Genomic DNA, 23,610 nt, shown 5'->3' on the forward strand with positions numbered 1-23,610 from the left:
CCCCTTCTTCTTCACTTAGAAGGTCTAACATTAAGATTTATTCTAATAGGTCCTCAAAAAAATTGAGTTCCCATTATGCGGCTAACTCCTCTAACTCAGATACTGTAGAACACTCATCAATTGTGTCAGGAAATCTCATAGATTTAAAAACATTGAACGTTACCTAGTCGTCCTGAACACGCATGGTAAGCTCACCTTTATGCACATCAATTAAGGTCTTTTTAGTTTCCAGGAAAGGCCTTACCAGAATGAATTTCACCTCCTTGTTTACTTCGAAATCTAGAACAAAAAAGTTAGCTGAAAAAATGAATTTATCTACATGTACTAATACATCCTCAATTTTTCCTTCTAGATGTGCTATGGATCGATCTACTAACTGAAGAATAACTGTAAGTCTAACTTCACCTATCCCTAATTTTTTGAATATGGACATGAGTATCAATTTGATGCTCACACCCAAATCACACAATGCCTTACCACAATAAGATGCCCCAATGTTGCAAGGTATGGTAAAACATCCAGGGTCCTTCATCTTAATGGGTAGTTTATCTTGCAGGAATGCGTTGCACTCCTTCGTCAGAGCTACCATATCAAATTCTCCAAGTATCCTCTTTTTGGATTGGATATCCTTCATTAACTTGACGTAATTCGACATTTGTTCAAGAGCTTCTACCAATGAGATGTTGATATGAAATTTCTTCAGTACGTCTAAGAAATTTTTGAACCGGACTTCCTGCTTTTATTTTTGAAGCCTTTGAGGGTAGGGTGGTGGAGGATTCTTTACTTGAACTGGGCAATTCGTCTACCGTGACAGTTTTTCTGCATCTAAGAAAGATGTTAGTTTATTAGAATTGTCTAGTTTAGAAGTTACCTTATAAAAATTTACAGATTCTAGTTCTGGTGAAGCTTGATTTTCAATACTTGATTGAACTTCTACTTTATTTCAAGTATCAGCTGGCTCCTTTTCTAATTCGAAAGTATTGGGCTCCAACGTTTTTTCGCTCCTTAATTTAATGCTTTACAATGTTCCTACCCCAAATTTCTTAAATTTTTCATATCATTGGACAAAGTGCCTTGTGGTCGATTCCTAAGTTCAGTAGTAAGTTGGACCATTTGATTCTCTAGGTTTTTCAATGAGGTTGTTTGGCTTTGGATTAAAGCATAATTTTTTGCCATGTAAGCCTTCTATAAGTTTTCCTAGCCATTTGAAGGTTTAGCTTGAGTTGGTTTTTGAACTTGTTGGCTAAATCCAGGTGGTTGGTTTGATCTGGGTTGTCTGTAAGTGTTACTGGGTCCAACCATTTAGTTACTCCAAGAAAATTTTGAGTAGTTTCACCAAGATGGGTTATAAAAATTGGATTGCGGTCCCATCCTACCTCTATTCTGGCTCTGACTACCCATGTAATATACAAATTCTGGGTTTGATGGACAATCTACGAACAAATGTCATTCCCCACAGTATACATAGGCTATATGTTCAAATTGACTTGGTAGCTGAGCTGTAACATTCTTAAACCTATTAGTAGAAGCATTTTTAAGCATTGAGGATATCAAAGATACCTGAGCTGTAAGTGAAGTGAGGGAATCCATTTCATGTACTCTTGTGACTCATTTTGAAGCTGCTCGATTGGTTGACCACTGGTAATTGTTGTTGACAATTCTCTCAATAATTTCATAAGCCTCGCAATAAGAATTAGAAAGGAGAACATCACTGGCAAAAATGTCTACTACCATCCTCGTGTGAGCATTGAGACCATTATAGAATGTCTTCAACTAAATACAATGCGAGATTCTGTGATTAGAATATTTGCATAACATTTCTATAAATCTTTCCCACGCCTCATACAAGGACTCGTCATCCATATGTTGGAAGGTAGTGATCTCATTCCATAATTTACTATTCTTGCTACTTGGGAAATATTTCATAACGAATCGCTCTACCAACTCTTGCCAAGTTTTTATGGAATTTGGTGGCAATGAGTTCAACCAGGCTCGAGCTCTATCCCTTAGAGAATATGGGAACAAATTTAATCTTAGTGCATCTTTGGGTACTCCGGCTAACTTAAAGGAATCACTCACCTCCATAAACACCTTGTGGTGAAGGTGAGGATCTTCGGTAGGCATTCCACTGAACTAGCCCACTCTCTGAAGAATTTGAAACATAACAGGCTTCAGCTCGAAATTTTGTGCCTTGATCTTGGGCCTTCTAATTCCTAGATTAAGGTAATGAAAAATTGGTATGGCATACTATCTTAAGGCTCCATCCCTATCATCAGCAACAAGGATGGGATTTTGAGCATGATTTGCTCCATTTTCTTGATTCTGGCTTTCAAGGTTCATCTCTTCGGTCCTTCTTTGAATTGTCTATCTTCTCCTTTATCTACAAGTCCTTTCTACTTCAGGATCTATGGGGTAGGTCAATGATTTGATAAATACTCATAAACACCTGAAATAATCACATTAAAAATAATGGAATTAAAGTTTTACAAAAAAAAACCAAAATGAAAAATTAAAAATTTCACAAGTAATGTCTTTTAAAATAGTAATCGACAACGACGCTAAAAACTTGGAACGATAGAAATGTGCAAGTGTACACAATCGTAACTAGTAATAAATTGAAAATAATATCGAGTTATTGTTCCCACAGGAACTGTACAAGCAAGTATTTAGGAAATGTAAAATTAAGCAGATTGGTAAAGGAAAATATATTGATTTGAAAGAGGTAATCTAAAAACTAAAAATTAACTAAGTAATAAACTGAAAGAAAAAGTAAAATTCTAGTGCTCGATTTCTAAAAAAAGTTTTAATTAATATGACATAAGTGTGTTAGATTAATTTCATTCTTTAACTTAGAATTATTAAAAATATGTTCACGTTGTTACGAATAATTTCATGTCAACTTGGTCTGTTGTTAACTATTGTACATACATACTTATTAAATTAATCAATCTTTCAAATATACTCCTATGTTGGATTATAAGTAAGTATAAGACAGAGTGAAGTAACAATATATTCCTATACTGAAACAATTTAATCACAACAATCTTACAAGTTATGCAATGCAAGAATATTGTTTAATACTATTGCTAATTTAACCCACTTTTACAGTTAGTAGACTAAACATGCACCAATTAGATATTTTTTCCATTAATTACAATTTTAATCCGGATAATAATTAATTCATTTGTTACCTTACAATTATAATGCGAGCATAACATAGGCATGATTTTATCTAATTAAACAAATTACCAAGACCTATAATAACACAAACATTATTTTAACAATTTAAGTGAACAAAATGAAATCAATATAAAAAAAACTAGGATTTCAGTCTTCTTTCTTAAATTAGGAGCATAAAAAAAAAGCATTTCTGTTTATGATCACAAAATAAATTGAAAAGATTAAGAGAAGGAAACTAGAAGACAAATCTCGATATTCTTCGAACCCAGTCTAGTGTGCTTCTCTTCCTCTCTGCTTGTTTTGTCGATCAAAAGCCTTCAAGATGCTTGATTGCTATTGCTTCAAAAAGATTTCTAGCTCTTTCTCAAGAGGGGAAATCGACAAGGGAATGAAAGAAAAATGGAAAGGCAATGGTGAGTGAAGGGGAGAAGTGAATGGTGAATGAATAGATGAGTGAGGGATGAGAAATGAGGAGGTGAATGGGGGTATTTATACTTGGAGATGACAAATTGAATGGGAGAAAAATGGTAGCCAATCCCCCTTCTCATGGCTGACCCTTGATAGTAGGGAGAGGGGTTGAGATGACTTTGATAAATTTAGCTTAATGCCACAAGTGAGAATGCACAAAAGGAGGAGGGTTTGGAATGGGTTTTGGGAGAAAGGTAAGGACTATTTTGAAAATATTATAATGAGCTTAATTAGCTGATTTGTGCAGAAATTGGGTCAGCATTGGGCTACTCTTTCCTTGGTGGCTCAATCCCCTTCAATTTAATAAATTTGGTCACTTTTCTCTACACCAGACTAGGAGTAAATTCAATCCAATTTTTGTTGGATCAAAAATAAATTTTCAATGGGTCCAAGGAGTTGATTTGGGGCGTCCATGACTAAAAAATGATCAGCCTTCCTCATGTATCAAATGCTATGAAATTATTCGAAAATTCAATCTTCTCAAGGTAACTACCAAGCTGATTTTTTACCCTTTGTGCAAAACTGTCAAAAATTGGCCAAATTATGCAAATTTAGTATAAAAATAAGTAAAATTAAAATTTTTTTGTAAATTAAGTTCAATTTAGTTATTTTATAATAAAAGTATAAAATTTGACCAAAAATACTTAGAAATTGCATGAATTAGTGCTTAAAAGGTGCTGAAAAAGTCTATATATTTTAGTGGCTCCTATGAAACAAAAAAATACGGTTAAAAAAAGTTGTTGTACATAGGGTAGGGGTCGTGATTGGTTGGTCATGTTGTCGACAAGCATCAGGTCGGTTCTAAACATACCTAGTACCTTTATATATGATACTGGTCTCCTCTCTCACATACACACACAATTCAGGATTTAAGTGAAGTAGAGTGAAAAAGAAAGGGTGCTATCTCACATACACACAATTTAGTATTGAGTGAAGTAGAGTGAAAAAAAAAGTTGGTTGTTTTTGTTGGAGTTTTAGGAGAAAAAAATTGTTTGTGTTGGAGTTTTAAGGGAGATATTGTGATAGTTTTAAGGTAGATTTTTATTGTTTGTAATAATAATTTGTATGTTGTATGTTTATATTTTAATTTATTATTAATCTTTAGATTTAATATTTAAGATTATATTTTTGTTTGTAAAAAAATTGTTTGAATTCGAGTTTTAGAGATAGATTATGATAATTTTAAGGTATTTTTAGTTTTTATAATAATAATAATTATATTATATGTTTATATTTTATTTTTAATATTTAGAATTAATGTTTTAGAATATATTTTTGTTTGTAAATTTTTTTTTGTTTGTGTTGGAGTTTTGGAGAGAAAAAAGGTTGACTTGTCTTGTTTGTATTGGAGTTTTTTTTTGTTTATTATTATTTTTCTTGTTTGTAATTTATATTTTACTAGAATAGTTATGTTTATATATATATTTAATAAAGATACTTAAATTTCAATTGCAAACATACGGGTTAAGGTAATTTATTTTAATAATTTTTTTATTTTGTGGTTAATATTATTATGTGGATATTTTATTTAAATAAAACAAAAATAAAATTATTTACAAAAATGAGTTATGGTAAATATTATTATGTAGAAGCGTTTATGTTTTAAAATGGTATGTTTATTTAATTTTGTTTGTGCAGATATCAAAATGAGTTAATTAATTAGAGCAAGTGATCACACTGCCACGATGATTAATGTCTCGGTAAAAAAATTAGTACTTACTATTCACGAGTATTTTATACTTTGCACGTCATTAATTTTTTAATTAACATATTTAACTAATATGGTAATTTGTTTTGGATAGAGTGAGTATCACATCTTGAGAGCACGTGTCCATGGTTCGAGCTACCAACCAGATGAACGTATTTTCCCCTATTTGGATGTCGAGGGATTTGGAATGACGACATTAATTAGAATGTTTCAGCTTAGGGATGACTTGTATCCACCTTGGTTGAGCGGTGGCACCTAGAGACCCACACATTTTATTTGCCGTGTGGGGAGTGCACCATCACCTTAGAAGATGTTGCATTGTAACTCAAGCTTTCAAGTAGTGGTGTTGCGGTCATGGGTTTAAGTAAAGTGATCAAACCTGTGTCACTTTTCTATTAGTTGCTTGGATGAACGTTGGGTGGTGGTGTTGCTAAGTTTACCAGTTTGAAATTTTCCCAGTTAAAACAAAAATTTGAAACTTTACCTAGTGCCTCTGAGTGGGAGAAGATGTGTGCTACTTGAGCGTATTTGTTGGAGCTGATAAGGGGCTACTAATGTTGGACACATGTAATAATAAAGTCCACCTGATGTAGTTGCCTTTGTTGACTGATTTTCAAGCTACCCATTCATATAGTTAGGGTTCAATAGTATTAGTAACATTGTATAATGAGTTTTTTTAGTGACAAAGCACGATACACAAGATATAGACGGGTGCTTGCTACCATTGCAGTCTTGGGCGTTGTATAGGATGTCATTTTTGGCATCATTAAGTCACCAACAATATGCTTTCCCACTTGTAAATATGTAAAAAAAAATAAAACTTTGATTATGAATTGTTTTTTTAAGAAAATATTATTCAACAAGTTTTCTTTCTTTTCAGATGGTATACTTGTCCGAGGATCGGGAACTCTAAAACCATTGTTGTGTACATAAAAATTATTGAGACATACGTCATGGAGGATGTACTTTTTTTCAAAATAAAATTATATTTATGTCATGTAATTATTTTAATTATGTTATTTTACCCATGCCATTATTTCCATGATATAAATTATTCAGTTCGTGTGGATTTTATATGTTGCATTAGATGTTGCAGGTGTAATTCCCAGTCAATTTACCACCATTCATATGCGTGGTGCATTAACGCACCCGTGTTGAATTTTTCAATCGTTGAGTGGTATAATAGAGATTGGGTTCTCTGGTAATTCAGGAGTAAGCAAGATGCTCAAGACATTCTAGTCAACTTCGACAATGTCCACAACATTAATAAAAGGGGAAAGGATGCCAAGAATTGGACAGTGAAGCATTTATTGGATTTGGTGCCCTAAGTGTAGTATATTCATTTGTACACTTGTAATTTTTTTGAATAGATTGGTTAATAAAATTATTCAAGAATTAAATTAATACTCTTTGTATATTGTCCTCACGTGGTTTTTGCATGTAAAGAAAAATAGAAACAAATATTAGCTCATTGGTTGTCCAATGTTTAACTAATACTAAGAAGTATTACATGGTCGGATCGTAATACGAAAAGACAACTTATATTAGTAGATGAACTAAAACATGTCCTTAGTCTAATCGAAAATTAGCAAACTGATTGAAAGACTAATATGTCGTCTATCAAGTCTAATTGGGAAGATGCTTTGTCTTGGGTATTGGAGTGGATGACTCTAAGAAGATAAAGATATAGATATAACTGATTGGAGTGACATTACATCGGACTGGACCCAAGCAAATAGATCTTGAATTTGTTTATGGATTTATCCACTTGTGACATTCATAGTGTGGCATACCTTAAATCTTGAGTGGATGATGGAATATGTATGCGTGACTCATATACTTTGATGTAAGTAAAAGCTTGAGTTGGAATAGATAAGAAATTGAAAGCTAGTGCACTAGGTATACAACTTTTGTAGTATGTAGCATCATTCACAATAGCAGAATTCATAGCCCAAGACATGGGTAAATGATATCCTTGACCTATCGACAAAAGTGGTGATAGTTTTAGTACACTTTGGCACTTATGAGGGTTGCTTTCTAGTCGTTTTACATTTAATAGTTATATTTTTAGCTTTTGTAGTCCAAATTTAATAATTTGCAAAATAAGCGTTTTTACATGAGAATTGATGTTAGTTGACCTATTAGGCTAATTTGAGCCTTAGGTAGTTTTAATGTGTTGAATTGAGTGTGTAGTATGTATATTTAGCAGCTCGATAGCCTTCTGGATGATACCTAAGTGTAGCACAAGCTTCCAGAGACGTAAAACGTGAAGTTGGAACTCCTAGCTAGGGAAATTGGTGTCCTGTCGTGGCACACCTTGATAGTGTCGCGGCATAAGTCTGAATGTAGGGCAGAAGAATCGAAAAGGATAAAAACATCCACACAATAAATATTTTTTGAGATTAGGGCCTGTAATAGACCTAATTAGGGTTTCTAAATATTGGTGTAATTAGAAAGGTTATTGCTAATATGAAGTAAGCCTTTAGGAGTCATAGTTAGTATATTTAGTTTTCAGTTCATTTTCTTTTCTGTTATGAAATGCTGTTGTTCTTTTCGACTAGGTTCAGTTTGAACCTAGGTATTTTATATTGAAGTATTTAACAATTTATTTTATTTTTGTTTTACAAACATCGAAGATCAATAAATTTTCAAGAGATTACACAATTCCGAGCACATCCGGTTCAATCAATTGAGAAATTTCTTACCTTTCTTTTATTTTAATTTATTCATATTCTTTTGCATGTTTAAATTAAACGTAAGAGTTATGACATCTGAATCCATGAGAGGCTAAGTCTCTAGGAAGATTAACGAGTGGATGTAGGAGTAGTTAACGAAGGAATATGAGTTTTCCATAGGAATTACCTGGTTTTAAATTATGTGTGCCTAAACCCTAGGATTGACGACCCAAGAAAGTTATTTAACTTAAACGAGGTTGGGAGATAAGTTTGCCGAGTAAATCATAATTTATCCCGGTGGGGAAATGGAGGTTGGGAGATAAATGAGTACCTATCAATTAGTTAATTAGTAGAGGCCTGGAGGCAATACTAGTTAATTAATAGTTAATTCCATTTAAACCCAAATTTTAATGTTAACTATAACCATTGAAATGAGTTAATCTTCTACCTGTTAACCTGATTTAGCTGTTTGTTTATTTTCTGTTATTTAATTTAGTGAAATTTAATTTATGAATTTTATCTCTCTCATTAGTTTTCGTAATATAGATTTTAATTATTACTATTTAGACTTGTTGTTGTGGAAGTAGATTTTGGGTTTAATTTGTCCTCCATTGGGTACGATCCTCAGAATACTTTCTCGTGTTCTATTGTAACACTTACTATATTATAATTTGACCTGTATACTTGTGGACATTGCTTACTTAATTTTATATATTTTGGTGTCGTATTCTAGTTAACGTTCGTACGTTTGGCGGCGGTCAAGTTGTTGGCGCCGTTATCGGGGAGGTTTCGGTATTAAATTGAAATTTTATTTTATGCAATTAACAAGATAAATAGGAAATTTAAAATTTATATATACAAATTATTTTCTATTTTAATTGCTAAATTTTATTTTTCTTAGGGTTTAGTGCATGACTCGAAGCGGAAGCATCCAAATTGAGCCGTACCTTGATCTAGAGCAACTCCTAAGGCGTATTTGTCAAGTAAGGAAATACAATCCAGCCGCGACAATTGATTTACCTTGAGAGAATCTATTGTTTAATGATCCACCTAAACAACAAGATCAACAGTCAACACCAATAATTTTGAGATAAAGACGACTACAATTTAGAACACATTGCAGTTCAAGAGAAATATGATGAAGGATCCAAATCAACATTTGTAGCGGTTCCTTCAATAGTGTGACACCTTCAAGTATAACGAAGTAACTAATGATGTTGTTCGTCTTCGGTTATTTCCATCCCTATTATTCGATAATGTGGTTGAATGGTTAGATCCATTAGAACCTGGCTGAATAATGACATGGGATGAACTAGCAGAAAAATTTCTTCATAACATTTTATTATAAGCTGAACCATTCAACTCAGATGCGATATCGCCAATTTTAAACAATTCAAAGGTGAATCACTGTATGAAGCATAAGTGTGATTCAAATAAATGATACGAAAGTGCCTTTACCATGGATTGTAAGAGTGGTTCCAGATTCAAGTTTTTTACAATGGTGTGGACAGTAACATAAAGGCCAACATCAATGGAGCGACTGAAGGATCTCTTATGCCCACACTTATGAGAGAGCATATCAGATCATAAATGATATGGTAATGAACTCGTACATGTGGTCAAATAAGAGATTCAAGTACAAACCAAAACTTCCAACTGTGAAAACAATCAATGAAGAAGATAAATATTAACAAATTTTGGAGAAGCTGAATCGGTTGGATACAACTATCAAACATACAAGAATAGATCCATACATGGAGAACCAACATGAGGATGTTAGCTATATCAGTAATATAGGTAGAAATCCCTATTCAAATACATATAATTCTAGTTGGAAGGATCATCCGAATCTCGAGTGGGGAGGTAATCAAGGAAGAGAAAATCATGTGTAGAATAGACTGAACCCTCCATACCAACCACCACATGTGCAAAGAACTTAAGAAAGATCCATGGGACACGACCATATTGCATATGTGTTGGAACGCCGGCACCCCTACGGCGCAGCAGAAAAATAAAACACTCAGCGATCCTAACCATGGATCCATGAGTGAGGAACGAATCGGGGTGAAAAAGGGTTTCGAAATTACCAAATGGTGATTCTGAGTAGACAGCGACGACTCGGTAATGAGTAATCTGATCTACTATCGAACCAAGCCGCAATCTTTGATGACTCTGACGTCTATATAATCCACCCAGTTGACTATGAACGGAAGGAATCCCCAAACAGTTTCAGAGAAGACTTTGCTTTGGCGGCTGCTAGACTCACCAAGCAAAGAAAAACGAGATTTTATATCTTATTATTTTTTAGGGTTTCTCAAAATTAATAAATATAATAATGTTTAAAAAACCAAAAATTATAATTACATTAATTATAATAAAGATTTCGGTAAACTATATTTATTTATATACGAACCAAAATCATATTCTCATTATGTGTACAACAACCTTGTACATATAATGTGTTCGATATTTGATTACCCAATTAAATTAATTCTATAATTAATTTAATTCATGCGACAACCAAACACAGTACCAATTATGTTTTATTCCGTTCATTTCAACTATAGGGTGTGACCCTGTAGGTTCTTGTAACGTTAGCAGTAATGTTAGAACGATTCCAATGTTACAAACAATGAGCGGCACCTAGCAATGCATCATTGCTACCTAAGTCACAAGAAATCATGATTCGACATAACCTTTTTATGATTAATCTTTTCATGCACTAATCCTTAAGTCCTTTATATCTGGATTGAACACAAGTTATGGAATAGTCACACTTGTATAGTCCATTCCATGTTCCTTGATATCTTAAGTAGACTATGATATACAAATAAGTATGACATCTCATATCAGCTTATTTGAGGATGACTATGCATTTCTAGTCTCACTCAATCAAGTGGCCTAAGATATTACTCCCATTATGTAGGAGGGACTTATCCTATATCGATCAACCATATCCCTCTACATAGATTGTGGTATATCCAACATCAATCTTTATAGAACAACCAGTTACGGTGTACGCTTGACTGTATCAAAATATACAACTCACGATGTTGGGATTATGATGATCTCAAGTTTGAGGATCATATACATATTAATCACTATGAGTAATGTCGTGACAATTACATAATAATCTAAGAAACATACTCATAACGGGTCAGTCCAATATGTTGTTCTCTAACACACATATTCATGCATCGATTCTGACACTCCGTATCAATGACAACTCTTTATCATCAATCAACTACATGTTAGTATTAATGCATTATCGTTGTCCTATCCAACAATAATACTTGACTAATGACCTTTTAAGAATAATCATATTATTCTCAGGACATTATTATAAAACAGTTTATTTATACACACAGAAAAGAAACTGAAATAATAATGGTAACGCCTTATATTAATAAACATGATAAATCAAGTATGTTATTACAACCATCTCATGATTGATCTTTGGGTATACTCTAACAATATGGTCAACAATTTGATCGAATAAAGGGGGAGACGCAAGCCATGTGTGTAGATATGAATGACATGAAGGAAAAAATGCGACAAACGATGGGTTTATTACAAAAATAAATCGGCCAAGGCACCCCAAGTAATACGAATAACAACCATTGGAGAGATGGGAAAGAACATGTGAATACGACCGCCCTGCGATCAGGTAAGAAACCTGACAACCCGAGTGCACCCATACATGAAGAGGAGAAATTACCTGAAGCTGTTCATAAGCTTGTGGAAGAAATTGAGAATGAGAAGCCGATCAAAGAAATAGTGGAACTGTTAGCTGAACCAGTAATATCAAAATCAAGCACAAAAAAGGTACCATTCCTGTTTAGGTTAGACGACAAAAAAGAAGAAGGGATGAAGTTGATTTTAGAGGTTTGCTTAATTTATTTAAATCCATCAATGTCAGTTTGCCACTTTTGGAACTCATAGATAAAATTCCTAAATATGCCAAGTACCTAAAGGAAATCATGATAAGACATAAAAAATTGAAAAAGGGTGAAGAAATTGATATTGATGCCTCATGTAGTGCCATTATTGCGAAAAACATACCCCCTAAATTAAAAAACCCGGAGAGTTTTACAATCCTAGTAGAGATAGAGGATAAGCATTTTAGCAAAGCAATTTGTGACTTAGATGCTAGCATTAACCTGATGCCTCTATCGATCTACCAAAAACTCAGATTAGGTTAGTTAAAAAAATACTTCGATAACACTACAGTTAGCCGATAAATCTCTAGTATGCACGAAAGTTGTGCTAGAAGATGTATTAGTTAAAGTGAGGGGGCTTCATAATATCAGTAGACCTTGTAGTCCTCAATTTTAAGGAGGATCAAGAAATTCCCATTTTTTTGGGTAGGCCATTTTTGGCCACATCTAAAGTGACCATTGACCTTGAAAAAATGAATTGATAATGAAAATCGATAGCAAAATAGATGTGTTCAAATGTGGTCATGATTCCCAAAGTGAGGAATTATTAGGGAATGAAAGTTTTTTATTCGATTTAACCCTTAATGAGCTTGATCGAAGGTACGTGTGTAGTTGTGTAAGTGCATGTGAGTCCAATTCGAGGAAACAAGACAAATGGAAAGATCCCGATTGGAATGAACTCTATTGGATGGATGAAGATGATTGACAAAGGCTGTATAGGTCGATGGTGAAACTTGACAAATTACCAGACGACTCCAGTAGCAATACATAATTTAAACATCAAAAATTAAATTACACTTATACATATTGTAAATTAATTTTCATTTTTCATTTTTAGGATTATTGTTTTAATCGTTTGATTGAGTAGCTACAAGTTTCAGGAAACAAGATAAGAAGCACGAAGCTGTCCAAGGTAACTACCGACAATTAGAAGGCTCCGAAATGAATCGATAAAAGAAATTTAGCTAGTTCAAGGTCGTGTTGCAACACATGCACTCCTATGTTGCGACACACAACTTCAAAATAGGGAAATTAGAGATATAGGAGTCGTGTTGTGACACACAACCCATGTGTTGTGACATAGAAAAATAGAACTAACTAGATTGTGGGAATACAACATCGTGTAGCGACACGCCCTCCCTGTGTCATGACACACCAACTAAATTCGACAACTTCCATTTTTTCAGACCAAACAAAATCTTTCGGGATTTCACAAAGATCACCTGGCAAAGTTGCCCTAAAAACCCTTATAAATTCCCCTTGATCAACAGCCAAAGTCCCAAGCCACCCTGAAACACCAATGTAACACTCCTCACCCGTTCCGATCATCGGAACCAAGCAATAGGATGTTACAAACAAAATATTATCTTATACAAACAATTTATAATTTATAATTTAATTCTAATTACTATTAATACATAAAAAATAAGTTTATACATAATTCAGTAATTTACATATCATACAAACATAACAAGTAGGAAACAATAGCCTAGGCATGAAATGGGTTTAAAAAGTAAAATCTCAAAGTTTTAAGTTGGTATCAATAATTCATAGTTGGTATCGATACTGTATTGGTACCTTATGAAAAATCGATACCAAATTATGATTCTATTTATTACCACAAAACATAAGTATCGATATTTATTAGGTGGTATCAAGATTTTATGAAAAAGTATCGATACTCAAATAAAAAATAGATACCATTTTATCATTCTGTTTATTTTAAAACTGTTCATATGGTAAGGTATCAATAATAGATGCTAAAATATCAATACATAATTTGAAAGTGGTAAAATTTCAACTTTAAAAGGGTCATTTCATGCCAAATTCACCTATCCAACAAAAGACAATAATATCACCTATTCAAACACTTAATCCATAACCAATGTGTCCTCATTGACACCATAATTCAATATTCAAATCAATTTCACATTTCACACCAACAAATGACATTCAAATTCATATATTCATACATAATGCATATAACAAACTTACCAAATTTCAAATGCCATAATGAGACTTTATCAAATGGCCAAAGACAAGTTCATATAGACATGTATATACTAAAACTATAAACACATATGCAAGTACTTATCTAACTTTGTACTAACCAAAGTTATATCACATGAAATCATTATTCAAATCATACACATAACATACATGTTAAGTTCATACTAACATATATAAATACAAAACATATATATGTTTCCAACCAATACACAAAATGTCCATTAAAATGCAAAATGAGCTTTATAGCTTAAAAGACTTCCTAGGTACATGCCAAGAACCAAAATAAAAACATCACCAAGAAGTTGAGTCCGAAATTATCTTTAGATGTTGAGTTAACGTACCAACCGAAAATTACGTAACTTGTACATGAAATTTAAAAGGTATACTGAGCATTACTCAATTGCATTTCTATAATTCAAACATTACTAGAAAAATATTATGCCTTTAAATATTTAGTGTAAGACATAAAGATACTATGCAATTATTGTAACGCTGGGGTTTGTGCAAGTGTACATAGTCGTTATCAAGTAATAAGTAAGTATCAAGTTATCGTCACCACAGGGATTGTATTTGTGCTAAGTCACTTAATTTGTAAAATTATATTAGCAATTTGATAAATAAAAACACAATATAGATGAAAAGTGGTGATTATAATATATTAAATTAAATGCAATGATCCCTAATGCAAATTATCCTAAATATTCAAAATATATGAATGAAATAGATTTTAGTAAAATTAAGCACAATTTGCAACAATTATAACATAAATAAACTAGGACAATTACTCTAATTAAACTCAATCTATTGTCAACATGCTTAATAACATTCGGAAAAACATTCCATGGCAACTCGATCTTTCATGAGATTGGAAACCACATTGGGTCCTTTCAGAATCCTTTACTTAGTAAATACACATTTTACTGATTCTTATTTACTAAGAGTTTCTTAGCATTTGTGTGAGGTAATCGGGACGTGTTAGGTTTGAAACAATTTAATCACACAAATCTAAAAACTATGCAGATAATGGAGCTTGGTTAGTTGTTATGCAACCTACAATTTAATCGAGTTAGGATCTAAATTGAGCATGCACATTTCAATTATGCGTCCATTGGCCGTCGTCTGGTTAGGATCGCTCAGCTAATTCAAGTGCATTTCAATCACATATGAACGACATATAGACTTGATTTTAATTGAAAACATGATCGATTGAGGCACAAACATTATAAGCATGAATCAAATAAATATTACTTAATCAAAATAATCATCCTAGCTTAAATAAAATTAAGCTATCATTGTTGTAAACAAGAAAAAAGAACACATAGAAAACATCTTTATATTAAATTAAAGAAAAGAAAGATTAAACCCAATTCAGAGTGGCTGTCACCCAAGACTCTGACTGACGAGGCTCCTTTGTTCCTTTGCTTTGCTACTTTGCTGATGGCTCTCCAAGGTGGCCGACCAAAGGCTCTTTGATAGGCTTAATTGTTAAAATCCTTATGCAGGGATGATGAAGGGGAAAGATAGCTAAGAGAGTTGAGAGAATGATGAATAAGTGAGAGATGATGGGATGATTGGATGAGGGATGATTGAAAAAGTGAGAAATGAGCTCTTATTTATAGGTGAGGCAAGGGAGCTAGTTTGCTAAAAATAGGAGTGTCCATCCTTTGAAACTTCTTCCAGGAGTGGCCGACCTTGAATTGAGGAAAGTTGGCTGATTTTTCCTTGATTTTTTGTCAATTTGAGTGCCACAACAACTCAGGACTAAGACTCGGTCATCAGCAAATCTTCAGGAAAATCTCTGATTTCTTTAACTCTTCAAGGACTTTGTATAATTAAACCAAAAAAATGGTTTATGACATCCATGTGCAGCCGAAAATTGGGTTGACTTGGTCCCCAATTTGGAAGATTTTGCAATTAGAAAAACTCTCAGACCTGTCCAAAAATAATAGATAGTTTAGAGGTAATATAATTTAACCACTTTAATTAATCAATTTACTTAATTAATTGCAACCCAATTTTATTAATGAAATATTAAAAATTAATTATTAAATATAAGTTTATATTTTATTATTTAATTTAATCATGCATGGCCCACTTTATAGCTTAAAAATATAATATGCACAAATTAATATAAAATAAGCCATTTTATGCATGAAAACTATATAATAAAGTATAAAATCACATTTTAATAATTTCAATGTCCTAATTTCCTATTTTTGCAGATTTCATTAATTTATTAAACAATTACTTGGTTTTAACAAAAAATTAAGTAAAAAGGTGATGAATTATATAGGAAAAATCCTATATATTTTTCAGTTTACACGCCCCCAAACTTAAATCATTGCTCATTCTGAGTAATGTTCATGCACAACACAAGGTCTTGCTAAGGCAAATTTTGCTAAGAGTGTAAGTAGCATCAATCTTTGTGTCATAATCATACATCAGTAAATTCATGCTCATAAACCTTCTTTATTAACAAGTAACTCATATACAAACATTTTGAAAATTTTATTCTAAGTGTCAAGATATATCAGCATGAATCATAGTTTGCATGTATGTCACAGCCATAGATAATATTCTTCATTCAACACAATTTCTCATCAATCAAGCAAAACGATCATAAGGCTTATTTATGATCTTCATATGTTGAACTTAATACTTCCTCTCCACTAATGTAAGTGACATAATAATCAAATCAATAGGTCTTTTATAAGGTTGTAATGGGGCTCGGTTAAAGGTGGGGATTTTAAAAGATGAGACATTTCGGTTTCAAAATCTTAACCTTTAACTTGTCTTGGATTTCTCAAAATTCAACCTTTTTCTTCAAGTGAACCTGTGGAACTCCCCCAAACTTATTTTGAACTCATACTCAAATATTTTCTTTTTGGAGACTGAGCAAATTTTTCTTCACACTTTCTTTGGCTTTGTTGTTGTTGTTGTTTTTTTTATAAGCATGAGCACATACATCTTTATGAAAATTTCCTCAAATGTTGATTTCCAAGACAACTTTAGTTAAGATAGGTGCACAAAATTTGGATAATTTTAAAAAGATGATACTGGCTTATAATGTAGGTTTATTACAATGAACAGGCCTTTAAGCTCAAAATTATAGTTTCAAGGGTCTAATATCATAAGGTGGGCTTGAAAAGGCTCAAACGATCCAAAGAAAAATGGTGCCTATATCATTTTAGATTTTTATGTCCCATAGGATTTCGCCTCAAGAAAGTTACTAAGTCAATTCTAAAGATATAAACCTTCATGCATGTCTAATCTCAAGACAAACTAAGTTTTCATGGCAAACATTACCTAAGACTAAGATCATAAAAGCATTCAATTTTTCATGATAACATACAATCACTCAGATAAAATCATCATTCATGCTTGCATACAAGCTACCTTATTAAAAAGAATTTCACTAAACATTCATTTATTAAGACATATGAAATAATGATTTGAAACATACTTGAAAATTTAAAAAATTTGAGCAATTTTTTGCCTTACCCCCTCTTTAAAAAGAAGCAATGTCCTTATTGCAAGAACAAAGTAATGAATGAAAACTGAACACTAGGTAGGGCTGTAAAGAAAGAGAGGTGAGTCATTAAGACTTCTTAAATACCAAGTCTTTCCTAATAACCCAATCTTAGACATGTTCATTCCCATTGCCATATCACTTAGTCTTTTTCTTTCTAAAGAAGTATTTATTCATGGTTGCTATGTTTTATTTTGCAAAAATTAAATCCTAATTACTAAAGAAATAAATTCCTAAAGACCTAAAAACAATTAAATAAATAACAAGACAAGAATCCCCCCTTTTATTTTTCTGACTTATTCCCCTTGTAGTCTTTAGCTCCATATTCGCTTGTATCGTCAGTCTCTTCCGTCTATGTTTCAAAGATAGCATCTGGGAACTCAGGAACAAAAGTATTAGAGATATTCTTAAAATTATTTTGAATTGAATCATCTCTAATTTTTGCATATTTCCAGTAAGTTTGTTGATGATTGTGCATGAACTTGCACATATCCATTGAAATTGAGAATTCTGATTTCCTTGAAGTACTTGCAGAAGTCGGCATGGGAGTTGTATATTTAGGTTCAACACTTAGCTTGATTGGTTCTTCTTCTGGCTCAACCCTAGGTTCAGGGTTTTCAGCTCCTTCAGCTGGTTGAGGATCATTTGGTTCCTTATCAGATTCTTCTTCTTCAGTGTCTGTAACTGAATCAGCTTCAGTTTCTATTTTATTTGTTGACTCTTCGGTTTCTAGCTCAGTTCATTCCTCTTGCTCACCTTGGTTCAACTCATGCACTCTTTCTACCAACCTTTCAAGATCATGACTTGTGATACACCCTTGAACATACTGCCCCTTCAGATTTGCTTGTGTTTTAACACGGACCCTTAAGCAAAGTGAAGTGATTAATGATGGGAAATAAGCACTTCCTGCCTTCTTTTTAGCACAATTATGAATCTCTTTGAGGATAATTTTCCCAACATTAATGGATTTTTCTGTTAAGATTGCATATAACAAGAGCATCCGTTCCATCGAGATGGTGGAATTGTGTGAGATAGGCATAAAACTGTAGCGAACAAAATAAAACCATACCTTTGCTACTGGTTTTAAGTATTCTCTTTGACAAGAATGGCTCCCATACTTTCTTATAATTCATTGGGATCCCAAATTTGTCACAAAATCAAGCACTTGTTGAAGAAAATCCCAATTGATATTGCTCATCATAGGGTAGTACTCATCTTCTTCAACATCAGGTAAATTAAACAAATCATTGATGGACTTAGAAGTAAGAGGTACCTTTCTATTTCGAACAATGACTTCAGTAGCATCTTGCGTAGTCAAACTAGTTCATCATCGGGAAGTGAACGAGCATCACAGAGTTGTTCCCATTTGAGAGCATTGATTATCTTTCTAATTGGCACAGGAACAACCATCACATCATTGCTCTTAAGGTTAAAACCTTTTTCCGGCATCATAGGTTGATGCTTGAAAATTAAATCAAATTGCTCTTTCACTTCTTCATCAACCACAATTGGGTTTTCAAGAGTAGTCTTTGACGATTTTGTTCTTTTGTGAGACGTGGTATTTTCCCAAAAATTCAGCAGAGTTTCTACACAAGATAGAAAAGAGAAATCGGCAAAGTCGGTATAACTTGCTACGGTAAAAATCTTGCGACAGCAAGGATGGTGTGGCAGCAATCTCTTTGCGGCAGCAATAGGGAATTTTGGCAAAAAGAAAGAAAAGGACTAGGGTTTCTTTCGAGATTTGAGGTTGACGGCATAAAGAAGAAATTTAAAGATTTTTAGGGTGGAAGTAAATTGCTTTGAGGGACATGAAAATTAGTAGAATGAAGAGGGGTTTATATAGGGAAAAATTAGGGCAATATGTAGCAAAAATTTAGTTACATTAAAGTTACTTGGACGGTAAGTAATGGGTGTGACGACAAGCCCTAATTTTTTTTCCTCCTTTTTGCTGTCTTTGGCCTCAAACTCAGACTATATCTTAAAAAAAGATTAGTACTTGGGCCAAATTTGACCCCCTTTATTAACATAAAAATTTAAAATTTAGATTGAGTAAAATGAAACTTAAAAATTTTAATTATAAAATTTCTTCTTAACAAATTACATTAAATTAATTCCCAAGAAAAGTTAGAGGGGTCACAGCGGTCCTGCTTAAGTTCCAATCTCCTTAGACAAAATTAATTAAATGTAATAAATTAAGGAAATAAGTTCTAATTATTTATTAATTTACACAATGAGTTAATGAAAAATTAAGGGTCTGTTAAGATGAGCGATGATTCAATTCGCTCAACTTCACCATCCTAGTAGTGTTTGAGACGTTGACCATTAACTTTAAACGTGCCTTCGTAATTGTCATATAATTCAATAGCTCTATAAGGATAAACTTGGTAGATGGTATAAGGTCCTTTCCATCGGGATTTCAGCTTCCCAGGAAATAACTTCAGCCTTGAATTAATCAAAAACATTTTTTGACCTTCTTTAAATTCGCGAGGTTGTATATGAGTATCATGCCATCTCTTTGATCTTTCTTTGCACATTTTGGCATTCTCATAGGAAAACAACCTCAACTCTTCCAACTCATATAGTTGTAACATCCTTCTCTCACCAGCTTGCTTAAGATCAAAGTTCAACTGCTTCAAAGCCTAGTGAGCTTTATTCTCTAACTCTAATGGCAAATGACATACCTTTCCAAAGACTCGCCGATAAGGAGTCATTCCTACCAGAGTCTTAAATTCTGTTCGATAGGCCCATAATGCATCATCGAGCCTTCGAGACCAATCTTTTCTGCTAGGGCGAACTAACTTTTCAAGGATACCTTTGATTTTGCGATTCACTCTTTCAACTTGCCTATTAGACTGGGGGTGATAGGCAGTTACAATCTTGTGCTTCACATCATATTTATCAAGCAACCATTTAAGCCATTTTATCACAAAGTAAGAACCTTCATCACTAATAATAGCTCTTGGTGTCCTAAATCGTGTAAACAGATGCTTATGTAGGAATATCATTACTACCTTAGGATCTAACATCTGAATCAAAAAATGCTCATTCTGAGTGGCTTTGTTCAACTTTCTGTAATCAATACAGATTCTCCAACCGGTAACAGTTCTCATTGGAATTAACTCGTTACGCTCATTTTCAACAATCATGATTCCACCTTTCTTTGACACACACTACACCGGACTTACCCACGAACTATCTGAAATAGGATAAATGATTCCCGCATCTAACCATTTGATCACTTCCTTTCTCACAACTTCTTTCATAATAGGATTGAGCCTCATTTGCCCATCAATTCAAGCTTTTTCACCTTCTTCTAAAAAAAATTTATGCATGCAAAAGGAAGGGCTTATACCTCGAATGTCAGCTATGGTCCAACCAATTGCTTTCTTAAATCTCTTTAAAACAATAATCAGTTGTTCCTCTTGATCTTTCATTAGTCTGCTGAAGTAATCACAGGAAAAGTAGAACAGACACCTAAATAAACGTATTTCAAATGGGAATGAAGTACCTTTAGTTCGAGTTTAGGTGGTTCTTCAATTGACAACTTGGGTTGCACAAATTCTCTGACTTCTAACTCCAACAGTTCAAACCGTGTGGATTGAATAAAATTTCTCGGATTGGCTTCCATCAAAGCCATGTTTTCTTCATCTTCTTCATCCTCTAAAGGGTCAAACTCTAAGGTTTTCTCCAATGGATCTTCTTCAAAATTACTTTCCATAGAAACCAAGGTTTCTATCTCTTCCATAACTGAACATTCCATTGTCGGATCAGGAAATTTCATTGCTTTAAGAATGTTAAAAGTTACCTGGTCATCTTGAACTCGCATGGCGAGTTTGCCTTTCTGCACATCAATTAACGTTCTCCCCGTGGCTAGGAAAGGTCTCCCAAGGATGATTGGCAGTTCCTTATCTGCTTCAAAATCTAAAATAATGAAATTAGTAGGAAAAATAAATTTATCGACTCTTACCAAAACATCCTCGATCTTTCCTTCGGGATATGCTAATGATCGATCCGTTAGCTGAAGCGTCACAGTTGTAGGTCTTACTTCACCTATCCCTAACATCCTGAAAATAGACTTAGGCATCTAGTTGATACTCGCTCCTAAGTCACAGAAAGCTTTACCACAGTAAGATTCACCAATGTTACAAGGTATAGTAAAGCTTCCTAGGTCTTTCAATTTCAGTGGTAGTTTGTTCTGCAGGAACGCAATGCACTCCTTTGTCAAGGCAACAGTCTTATACTCACTCAGTCGTTTCTTATTGGACAATATATCCTTCATAAAATTCACATAATTTGACATTTGTTCTAAAGTCTCCACTAACGGAATATTGATGTGTAACTACTTCAGAACATCCAAAAACTTCTGGAATTGCACCTCTTGTTTCTTCTTGTGTTGTTGCAATATTTACGGATATGGAGGTGATGGAAATTCTGGTTGAACTGGACAACTTTTCTGAGTAGGTAAATCTGTATCCAAAAAAGATGTTAAAATATCTGAATTCACTAAGTCAGGGTTTACCTTGTCAAACTTTGCAGATTCTGATTCCTTTGGTGTAGGAACTTCAACATCTGGTTGACTTTCCTCCTTTTCAACATGCTCATCTTTGACATCAATGAATCGGGGTTCTAGAGTCTTACCACTTTGCAATGCCACTACCTTGATATGTTCTTTACCCAAATTCCTTGGGTTCTCAATATAGCTCGGCAAGGTTCCTTGTGGTCTATTACGAAGCTCTGTAGCCAATTGACCCATTTGGTTTTCCAAATTTTTTAGTGTTGCTGCTTGGCTTTGGATCAAAGCATCATTCTTTGCCATGTACACTTTCAACAAGTTCTCCAAACTGTTTGATGCCTCAACTTTAGGTGGTTTTGGAGCTTACTGATTAAACCCTTGACATTGGTTGGGTCTTTGCTGTAATAAGTTATTGTTCGGTCTATTTCCTTGGTTTCTCCAAGAAAAGTTAGGATGATTATGCCATGAAGGAGTGTAGAAGTTGGATTGGGGTCCTTGTCCACTCCTATTTTGATATTGGTTCCCCACATAGTTCACTGACTTGGGATTTGATGAACAATTGTCAAAAGAATGACCTTCCCCACAGTACTCATAGAAAACTACTTCAAACGGACTTGGTGGCTGAGCTTCAAAATTATTAGTACTATTAGCGGTTAACTATTTTAACATAGAGGAAATAGATGATACCTGAACTGATAACGAAGTGAGGGCATCAACTTTATGAACTCCGACCACACGTCTTCCTGAAGCCGTTCGATTTGTTGGCCATTGATAGTTATTATTCGTGATCCTCTCGATGATCTCATAAGCCTCATTATAAGGCTTAGAAAAAATTGCACCATTCACGAAAGCATCTACCATCAATCTTGTATTTGCATTGAGACCATTATAGAATGTCTCCAACTGGATACAATGAGGAATCCCATGATGAGGACACTTACGAAGTAACTCCTTGAATCGCTCCCAAGCCTCATGCAAAGACTCATTATCCAACTGTTGGAAAGTTGTGTCTCGTTCCTTAACTTAGCATTTTGCTAGGTGGGAGATACTTAACCAAAAATCTCTCTGCTAATTCTTGCCATGTAGGTATGAAACTTGGTGGCAATGAATTGAGCCATGCTCGTACTCGATCTCGCAATGAGTACGGAAACAAATTCAACCTCAGTGCGTCTTAAGTCACACCGGCTATCTTGAATGAATCACTCACCTCCATAAACAATCGAAGGTGGAGATGTGGATCTTCCGCGGGCATACCACTAAATTGGCCCACCGTTTGTAGCATTTGAAACATCACTGGTTTCAATTCAAATTGGGTTGCGTCAATATTTGGCCTTCTAATTCCTGGGTTTAACTTACTGAAAAGTGGCACAACATATTGTTTGACGCATCGATCCCTATCATCGGCAATAAGGATAGGATTTCGTACATAATCGGATTCATTACCTTGGTCTTGATTCTGATTTCCAAGGTCCAACTTGACTTGTTTTTGAGCTTTTCGTTCACGTCTTCTTTGTCTGAAAGTTTGCTCAATTTCACGGTCTACAGGCAGTAAATCAATAATTCGATCTATGCTCATAAACACCTGAAAA

The 23,610-nt window shown here is 33.8% G+C and overlaps 3 non-coding genes across 3 annotated transcripts; 2 read left to right on the forward strand and 1 right to left on the reverse strand.

Annotated features, from left to right (window-relative positions):
- The first annotated feature begins 1,789 nt into the window (after window positions 1-1,789).
- Window positions 1,790-1,895, forward strand: LOC121218948 (small nucleolar RNA R71). Its single transcript, XR_005915429.1, has one exon. It is a non-coding gene; the product is annotated as a small nucleolar RNA R71 (small nucleolar RNA).
- Window positions 1,896-9,390: 7,495 nt separating this feature from the next.
- LOC121218920 (small nucleolar RNA R71) lies at window positions 9,391-9,497 on the reverse strand. The gene has a single exon (XR_005915403.1). It is a non-coding gene; the product is annotated as a small nucleolar RNA R71 (small nucleolar RNA).
- Window positions 9,498-22,940: 13,443 nt separating this feature from the next.
- On the forward strand, window positions 22,941-23,046 carry LOC121218856 (small nucleolar RNA R71). The gene has a single exon (XR_005915333.1). It is a non-coding gene; the product is annotated as a small nucleolar RNA R71 (small nucleolar RNA).
- Window positions 23,047-23,610: the final 564 nt, after the last annotated feature.

This window comes from Gossypium hirsutum, chromosome D06, assembly GCF_007990345.1.
Source record: "Gossypium hirsutum isolate 1008001.06 chromosome D06, Gossypium_hirsutum_v2.1, whole genome shotgun sequence".
Classification (NCBI taxonomy): Eukaryota; Viridiplantae; Streptophyta; class Magnoliopsida; order Malvales; family Malvaceae; genus Gossypium; species Gossypium hirsutum.